Below are 8,558 nucleotides of genomic sequence, written 5' to 3'. Positions count from 1 at the left end.
TCCTAATACACTACATTACAAGAACCTACACTGTGAGAGTGCTTGCGATTGGCTAAGAAAAGTATTTGTAAAATTCCAGTTTATATTTGATCCACCCTCGTATATTATGTATATTATGTTAGCTCCTTTTACCTGAGTCTGTAGGAAGGGCGGGTACCGATCTTGATTAGAATCACAATTGCTTGCTGTGAATGTTTGACTCTCAAGATAGTCTATAAAGGGCTAATGAGCAATTGTGATTTCGTTAAAGTGCTAATTGGGTTTTTTTTCGCAGGTTTTCTTTTGACCTCGGTGCTGTCCCTCGCCACACCCCGGTGCAGCATGGGGCCCTTGGACGTCCTGGTGGCCCAGGAGCCGGAGCTCTCAGGAGAAACGTCGGTACGCAAGGTCGCGGAGCGGGAAATCTTCCGGCTGATGGTGAGGAGGCTCGAGCTCCCTCAAATACAGTGCAACCCCCTCGGACCACTTCTTCTCCCTCTCGGGGCGGGCTTGTTATGGACAGAGTTAGGAAAAAGCGAGGCTTTCTCACCCCCGCCCTCAAGGAGCTGCGGACGGAAGTGTTTGGTGGGAGCCAGATAGGGCAGGGTATTTCGAACTCTATAAAGGCCGTGCGACTAGCGGGCCAGGTTGACCAGTTCCATTTCACCTTGTCCGAGAGAGATCAGGGTCGGAATTTAGCCAAGGGTGAATCTAGTTCTGCACAACCCATTCCGGTGTCACGGCCGGTCGCTCATGGAGCCTACCAAGGGGGTGCTAGGGATTCGCGGGAAGAATATCCGGAAGACTTCCTGCAGTGGACAAGGCCGGGTGGTTCCCCCCTCCTGCTGTATCCGGATTCATCCCCCAACCTAGATAGTGTTTCTTAAAAGGACGATTGTAGGAAAGAAAGTGGGCAGGTTCATCTGGGCCGGAGGCGAACACTTTGGTTCTCTCTCCTGAACTTAAGGGGATGGCGCACAATGTTTACATACATCCCTCTCTTACTCAAAAAGGTCTTCGTTAATGAAGTTCCCACCAGGTACTCGATCCAAGAAATTGTCCAGAGAACAAATAACAATGGCTCGCTAAGTGAAAGGATTGAGTTCCCTTTTTTTTCTTCTGAAATTTTTCGCAATATATTGATTTCCAACTATACATTGAACTTAACTCCCGTGATCCCTCCCCCAAGAAGGTGTTTTTTCTCCCAAAGATTCAGACATGCATCAGTGCAACATCAGTGCAGGACTTCTCGCCCGATCTGTGAGTTCTGTGCGGGATTCCATAAGACGAAGAGCTGTCAGAATAGATTCAGACCACCTCTCGGCTCAAATTGTCCCGGATAGCACTTGACTTCATCACATGACTGCTAGGACCTGTTTACCTTCGACATCCGCCCCCGATTCCTCGTCCACTGCTCCTATTTCTTCTCCTCAATGAGAAGAAGTACAGGCTCAGACTAGTAGTCGCCCTCCTAGTGTCTCTGACAGTTCTGGACCTCTCTCGCCACTCCCAGAGTTCGTTGAAGGGCATAGTTAATGATCCTGTGAAAATCAACATCCAAAATTCTGGTGAGACTAGAACGGTCTGTCGAGATTTGAACATGAGAGGCCCTTTACACCCAGTAACAACCTATTGGGAGAGACCGACATGGACTTCTAAGGCTTCAGAGAAGAGTAATAACACCCGGTTCTTCCGAATGTTGCATGTCTTGAAATTTTAAAACTTTATTTTGAGCAATTAGATCAATTAGAATTTGTCAGACGGAAGTAAGATCAGAATTTGGCTGGTTTCTCACATCAAAGTCAGATATTTAAATTATACTACTTGTTTGTTGTTGTAAATAAGCTCTCGGTTTTTATCTTCAATTTTAATGTTAAGTAGTATCAGTGAGAAGAATTGGAGCTGATTTATAAGTATTTAAAGGACGATTGAATCCGTCAAAAAGGCATAAGGTTATAACTCTATCGGTTTCTCACATTAAAGTCAGATATCTCTATCATATTAAAATTTTTGTTGTTAATAAGCTTTTGGTTTTATCTTTTAAAATTCAATGTTAAATAGAATAAATAAAATAAATTGCAGTTGTTGCATAAATTTTAAAGGACGATTGAATCTGTCAAAAGGGAATAAGGATAAAAATTTAAAAGTCAGACATTTATATTATAAAATTCGTTGTTGTTCATAATCTTTCGGTTTTTGTTTCAAACGTTGATATTCGATAGAATTTGTAGGATGAATTGGAGTTGATTTATCAAATTTGTCCACTTGTATTTATTTGTTATCGATCTCCCGGTTCTATTTAGTCTAAATCGGTACCTGTCCTTCCCTATAGTTAATAGTTTTTTAGAAGTTTCTTAGAAACTTCTTAGCTTAATTGTGGCTATAGGTTTATTCAACATAACTTCAGCTTGGTGGTTACTCTCAGCCGGGTGGCTAAAATGACGGATTAGAGTGGTAGAAGGAAGGCCATAAAACTGGCCATTTGGAATTTACAGTGTATCGGGCAAGAGGGGAAAGATTGAATCCCTGCTTTTTGAGAATGATCTGGACCTTCTATATATCACAGAGACTTGGTTGTCCCAAGAGCTTATTTTCGAAATTCCTGGATATTTTATTTATAAAGCGGATAGAGGAGATGGACGTGTGGGTGGGGAAGTCCTTATACTCGGTAAGAATGAGATCTCTATTGGCAGGATGGATTTGGAGGGCCCCTGGTCTAGAGTCATTGATGTGGCGGGTATCACTCTTATCTTCATCTTTAGGTAAAGTTGCAGTTACGGTGTTTTATGCCGCTCCGCACTGTAGGGTCCCCTATGATACTTGGCTCTACCTGATCAGGAAAATCAGTGAAAATGGAAAAATCATATTGTGTCGGGATTCCAATGCCAATTAACGATTCAAAGTCCACGTTCCTGTCTTCTTACGGTTCCCTCTCCAACAATTTTGACCTGTTTTCTGTGACCCGGACTTGGTCCCGCTATCCTCATTCAGGGTAAGGTGTAACTCATACTCATCTGATTATATCCTGGTCTTTTTTAGATTTGATGCAACTCCCTTTCTTGCGACATCTGCCACGAGTAGATTTAATGTCAAGTTCCTGGATTGGTCCCTCTTTAACAGAAAGATGGAGGAGCTTGTGCCAGTCCTGTCGGAGGCTTTGCTCGGTGACGAAAATCCGTGTCTGATTTATGAAAGATTTATCAATCTGATTTTCGCAAACCTAGAAGCTAAAGGTGCTTTTCGTGCCTATTCTAAGGCGACCGATAAAAGGAGGCAGCCACTATGGTGGAATAAGGACTGTGAGTTGGTACAGGCTACAAGAAGTGCTGCGTGGAAGATATTTTTTACTAACCAGGCATGAGAGCTGAAGGCAGAGTACAGGGTCGTTGACAGTGAGGTCTAACATTTTTTTCGGGTTGTGTAATATCAGGCCTTTAGGACCTTTTGTGAATTCATGGAACCAGCTTCCGGTCAGCGAGCTGCGGCAGGGATTGTTGCGCCCATATATTCCCCCGATCGAAGTGGAGCCAGTCCGACTCGTTGATGAATCCAACTGTATGAACATTGTCATCTTTTGGAAGCAATTGTCTGCAGCGCTTTCGGCGTGTAAAGTGAAGTCGGCTCTGGACATGGATGGAATAACCTATGAGATACTTAGAGGACCCTCTGATCGAGTTCTGCGATTCGTATTGAACCTTTTTAACGCCATGTTCAGGGTGTCTTCATTCCCTCACAGGTTGCTGGAAACCTTGGTCCACTTCATTCCAAAAGCAGGGGAGAAGGACTTGCGTCCGATATCCCTGACATCTACACTCTTCAAACACTTCGGAAGACTGGTGCAGAAGAATGGAATATCTGGCGGAGCATAGTAACTGGCTTCCGGAATTCCAGTATGGACTCAGAAGGAGGAGGTCCTCGATGGACTGTCGGGTCGGTAGTAGCAGATGTTATGTTAAGGTTTGGTCAGGGGAGGGGAATCCTTGCCCTGGCTCTGGATATTAAAGGCGTGTTCAACTTCATACTTCCTGGGGTCTTAATTGATGGTCTGAAGGAGCTTAGTGTTCCTGTGAACATCCTTATTGATGTTTCCTTTTTGATTAGCAGGACGAAAATTTATTTTGCATCGGATGGCTGTGAGCCCAGAACTTGTGGCGTAGAGGTTCCTCAGGGGGGTGTTCTCTCCCCGCTTCTCGTTGGGTTGGCAATGAGGTAGCTGGGCCTTTTCTCGAGAGCTAGAGTGGACTTGAGAAATATTACCCTCACGTTTATGGAGATGACTATAACTTGCAAATGTACCCTTGAGTATTTAGGGGTTATGCTGGATAGACACATGACCTGGATTCCTCACATTGAGAGCATAGTAGCCAAAGGTTTTAAGGTAATATTTCGGTGGCGGGGGACGTTCCTCTTTCACTGTGGAGATCTCATCTAGCGAGAGGTAGGCCTCTAGGCTTTCGTCCGTCGCTCAGAGAGTAATCCCGATGAGCGATCTTTGTCTGGTTTGTCAACCCGACTTCCAGTACTGCTCCTTGCTGTGCTGGCCCTATGAGGGGACAAGGGGTTCTAGGCCGGATTACTTCTTGTATGTAAATATTAAAATTCCTAGGCCGTAGTTCCGGGGTTGCGGTTTTCCGACGCGCCTTACGAATTTGATCACGAGGTTGCCTTCTGCGCACATATGCACAGAGGATAATTTTGCGCGTATGAGGTGGAGCCTGTCGGTAAGCTGCAAGTGTGGCGCCGAGGTCAGAAACTTAACACACCTCCTTCATCGGTGTCCGCGGTTGGCGGCGGGCAGTGCTGCATTTTACCGCTATGTGAGGCGAAGTTTCACGGATTTGTTGTCTGAGGAACAGCTTAATATTAATTACATTATATTCAGCCCAACTGTAGAATCTACGGCCGAGCTGGGGCGTTTTGGGGGGGGGGGGTTCTAGTTTAATAGTATGATAATTTAAGTTTTGATTTTGCCATGAGCTGGGTCCCACTCAGCTAGAATAACTCAAATTGGGACATAATATTATTGATTCGATAAATGGCTTATTGAATCTAAGAGGCCACAAGAGAAGCAGAAGAAGAAGATATCAGTTTCGTATTCTGGATCAAGCTAGCAAATTTGCTTTCTATTAAATCATTACAAAACCCATTATGCCAAGACCTTGTGTTATCTGCAAGAAATTAATTATCACAGATATTACGTATTGTACTAAGTATATAAAATATACTTATCCCAATTTGAAGTGATTTGCTCAAAATATTTATAATATTGATAATGTGCTGCCCAAGTTTACTGGGCTTTCTGAAAAAAATAATCTCAAGGATCAAGAGCTGCTTATATGACGTAGATAGGAAAAAAATGAAATTGCATCCAGTACCTCAACAACGAAAGGAAGTAAAATATAAGCACTATTGACTCAAGTCACGAAACAGAGCCTGATAGTAATAGCGTTTTGTCGGAGAGCAGCAACTTGTCAAGCAGTCATTTTGGACAGTCCTTGTCAGCAATTTATGAATGTAAATCGAGCGTATTATCTCTGAAAAAGGATAACGATGAAATATCCACAGAACTAGATGATAAAAGAGAAAAAGTCAATGTCTTCCTGAGATGCAGTTTAAGCTTGAAGAGAACAAAACAATAAATACAATAAATTAAAATAAATCATGAAGTCAGAGGCGACTAGGTCGGAAAATCAACAATGTGATAATGGTTTGATCATTTCTGGACTACCTGAGAGGGATGAGGATGATCTTGTAGATCTTGTGTGTGAAGTGTCAAAGGCTATGTACACATGATGTCTCCTACACTCTCAGTATCATTAACACAAGTTCAGTCATCTGCTTTAGGAGAGGCGGTAGAGTCAAGTTCAACTTCTACTTCAAAACCTTCTTCTGCAATAACAGTTGTTGCCTATACGAATTATACAACTGGTAAGCCACGATTAATTTTGGTTCGACTTTCGACGCTAAGGACTAGAAAGGAGATGATTTCCAGTATGAGAAAGAAGAAATCGCTATATGAAACCTAAGTATCTTTGGATCTGGGCAAATCTCGGCTTTACATTAATTCATACCTCCTTGCAGCCACATGCGACTTACTTCGCTTGACTAGAGAAAAGTGTAACTTGCTTTCGTACAAATATGTGTGTCACGTAAATGGTGTGATGCTTGTTACGCGAAAGGATAAGCATTCTATGTCAAAGTGATCTGGACCTTTTAAGCCGGGCCCACAAACTGGTATGTATTTCACCGCGACAAAATTTTGTTTAAATAGTTCTAAGCCCTGTCGCAGAGGCGCTACATTTGCCATACACACAAAATTGTCACGTTGGTTATAAATCACTAAAAATAATTATTGAGTATATTTGTAATGGTGTGGAGAACAGTAAAAGCGCTTTTTTAAACACACATCAATTTTGTAGAAACTGAATGTCCAATTTAATCAAATATTCTAGAAAAAGTGATAAACATTTTTTGTTAAAATAACACTGTGGTTATCATAACCCATCATGCTTCTTATACGTTTAAAAAAAGGGCTGTCAATATCTCCTGTAAATTCATTCTTCTTAAAATTTTATCACGATTATGAATAAAGGAGTCAATAAAATCATAAACAATAAATATATTTGTTGGTGGTGTGTACATAACAAGTAAGTTTTTGCATTTGATAAAATTCGTATTATTAGTTCTCTAAAAATTAAATCCTATATTCTAACTAAATATTATGGATGTTTCAAACGCTATAAAAAAACGTTAATTTATTCATCGTAAACAAACAATAATAATTAATTGACCGGAGAAATCATCAGCCTTTTTTGTCGTTAGTACTATTTTTGAAATTTTTTTTTGAAATTTGCGACAAGATTGAAAAAATTAAAATATATTTGCAACAGTATTGATCATTTAAATTTTTTTAAATGCACCTCCTGCTCTCCACAATATGAAAAACATATTTATTAATAATTTTTAGTGGGTTATCACATTTGTGACAGTTTAAAAAAAGTAGCGAAGTTGTGTGCGGCTTAGCTGGGGACATCGATGACGCAAAGCTTGTGTTTGTGTGTTGCGAATATAGCGCCTTACGAAGGGGCTTTGAACTAACTACCCAAAAAATTTTCGCTGTGAAATACACACCAGCTTGGGGGTCCTTCTTATGACTGAAGGACTAACTCCTACACAGGGTTGATCCTTGCCTCGGAGTAATGACCCTGAATCTAACCCTGTCTCTCACAACACGCTACTTAATGTCTGTCAAATTAATATTATTTCACCAAAATTGCATATAGACTTACTTCGTACTTACTTGAATACAAAGATCTATCATATAATAGCGATAAGTGAGACATGTCTTACTGAAATCATTAGTGACAATATGGTTTCCTGATATGTTTATAGACTGACATGATGAGATAGGGAGGGAAGTAGGGGTGGTGGCGTTGCTATATATATCATGAATTCCTTTAACTTTTAAGTACTAGAGACATTTAATGAAGTATTTAATAAACCTGAATGCATCATGATTGAAATTATTAGTCATAGGGTATCACCTATTCTTTTATCTATGGTATATAGAAGACCTTATGAAGAATATTTGCATGATTTTGAATCCTCTTTCTTAGGGTTCAATCATGCATATGATAATATAATAATTTTAGAGGATTTTAATTTTTATTTAAATTAACAAGATTATGGATTTACTTACATAAAGGATTTTTTTACTCACTTAATCTATTTATAGTTTCATATGCAGGAACGAACCATACTCAGACCTCTGATACATGTTTAGATCTGTGTATGGTAGTTGATAGCGAAAAGGTCACCTCATTCTATTAAATCAGCTATTCCCTTTGTGGCTGTACATGAATTTATATATATTGTCCCGAGACTACTTAGAGAGGCAAGAGTTCAGTATAATATTACTAGATGAATAGGTGGGGTAGAGTCTAAGGATTTGTGGAAGTAATTATGAACTTTAGGTTTGGTAAAACGTAGGTGTCAGGAATTATCACAAATGTGTACAGTTGATGAAATAAACACTTACTTTTTTCAATTTGTGGTGATTTTTCATATAGTTCATCAAAAGAATGGTTGTCAAATCTCCGTAACCTTAATTTTTATGATGCTCATCTTTACTTTGAAGACATTTTCCCGCTTACATTGATTGTGAGCCTATAAAGTATTAAAACTGAGGCGACAGAGGTGGATGATCAGCCAGTTAGTTATATTATTTTTAAAGCTTTGCCTATAATTTGTCCACATTTACTTAATCCCTTTAACAACTCGTTTAAAACTTCTGGTTTTCCTGAAAAGTGGAAAAAGGTACTAATAAAACCTGTAAGTAGTGTCACATGATAAACTATGTGGAAAAAGAAAATATCCTAAACTTATGTCAATCTGGCTATATGAAATAATATAGTACGCAGATATTATTACTCAGTGTCGTATATGACATTCGCTTGGGAATTAATAAGAGAATAATGACAATTACAGTCTGTCAAGTTAAAGCGTGGGTGGCTTTACTCGCAGTCGGTAAGGTGTATCGACATGATTTTGGTGTCAAAATATTAAGAAGAGCTCCCTCT

At 40.0% G+C, this 8,558-nt stretch overlaps 1 protein-coding gene across 16 annotated transcripts in view; it reads left to right on the top strand.

Moving 5' to 3' along the window:
- LOC117170335 (furin-like protease 1) overlaps positions 1-8,558 on the top strand; it is a 1,188,597-nt gene that overhangs the window by 41,334 nt on the left and 1,138,705 nt on the right. Inside the window, exon 1 of one of the 16 annotated variants that reach the window (XM_033357065.1) lies at positions 332-417. The exons of the other annotated variants lie outside the window; for them this stretch is intronic. The gene's annotated coding sequence lies outside the window, so the exon portion shown is untranslated. Of the gene's footprint in view, positions 1-331; positions 418-8,558 lie in introns of those variants that run through there. 16 annotated transcript variants of the gene reach the window in all.

Source organism: Belonocnema kinseyi, chromosome 3, assembly GCF_010883055.1.
Source record: "Belonocnema kinseyi isolate 2016_QV_RU_SX_M_011 chromosome 3, B_treatae_v1, whole genome shotgun sequence".
NCBI classification, from domain to species: Eukaryota; Metazoa; Arthropoda; class Insecta; order Hymenoptera; family Cynipidae; genus Belonocnema; species Belonocnema kinseyi.
Note: the sequence above shows the minus strand (reverse complement) of the source record. Positions and strands in the feature narration are given on the sequence as shown.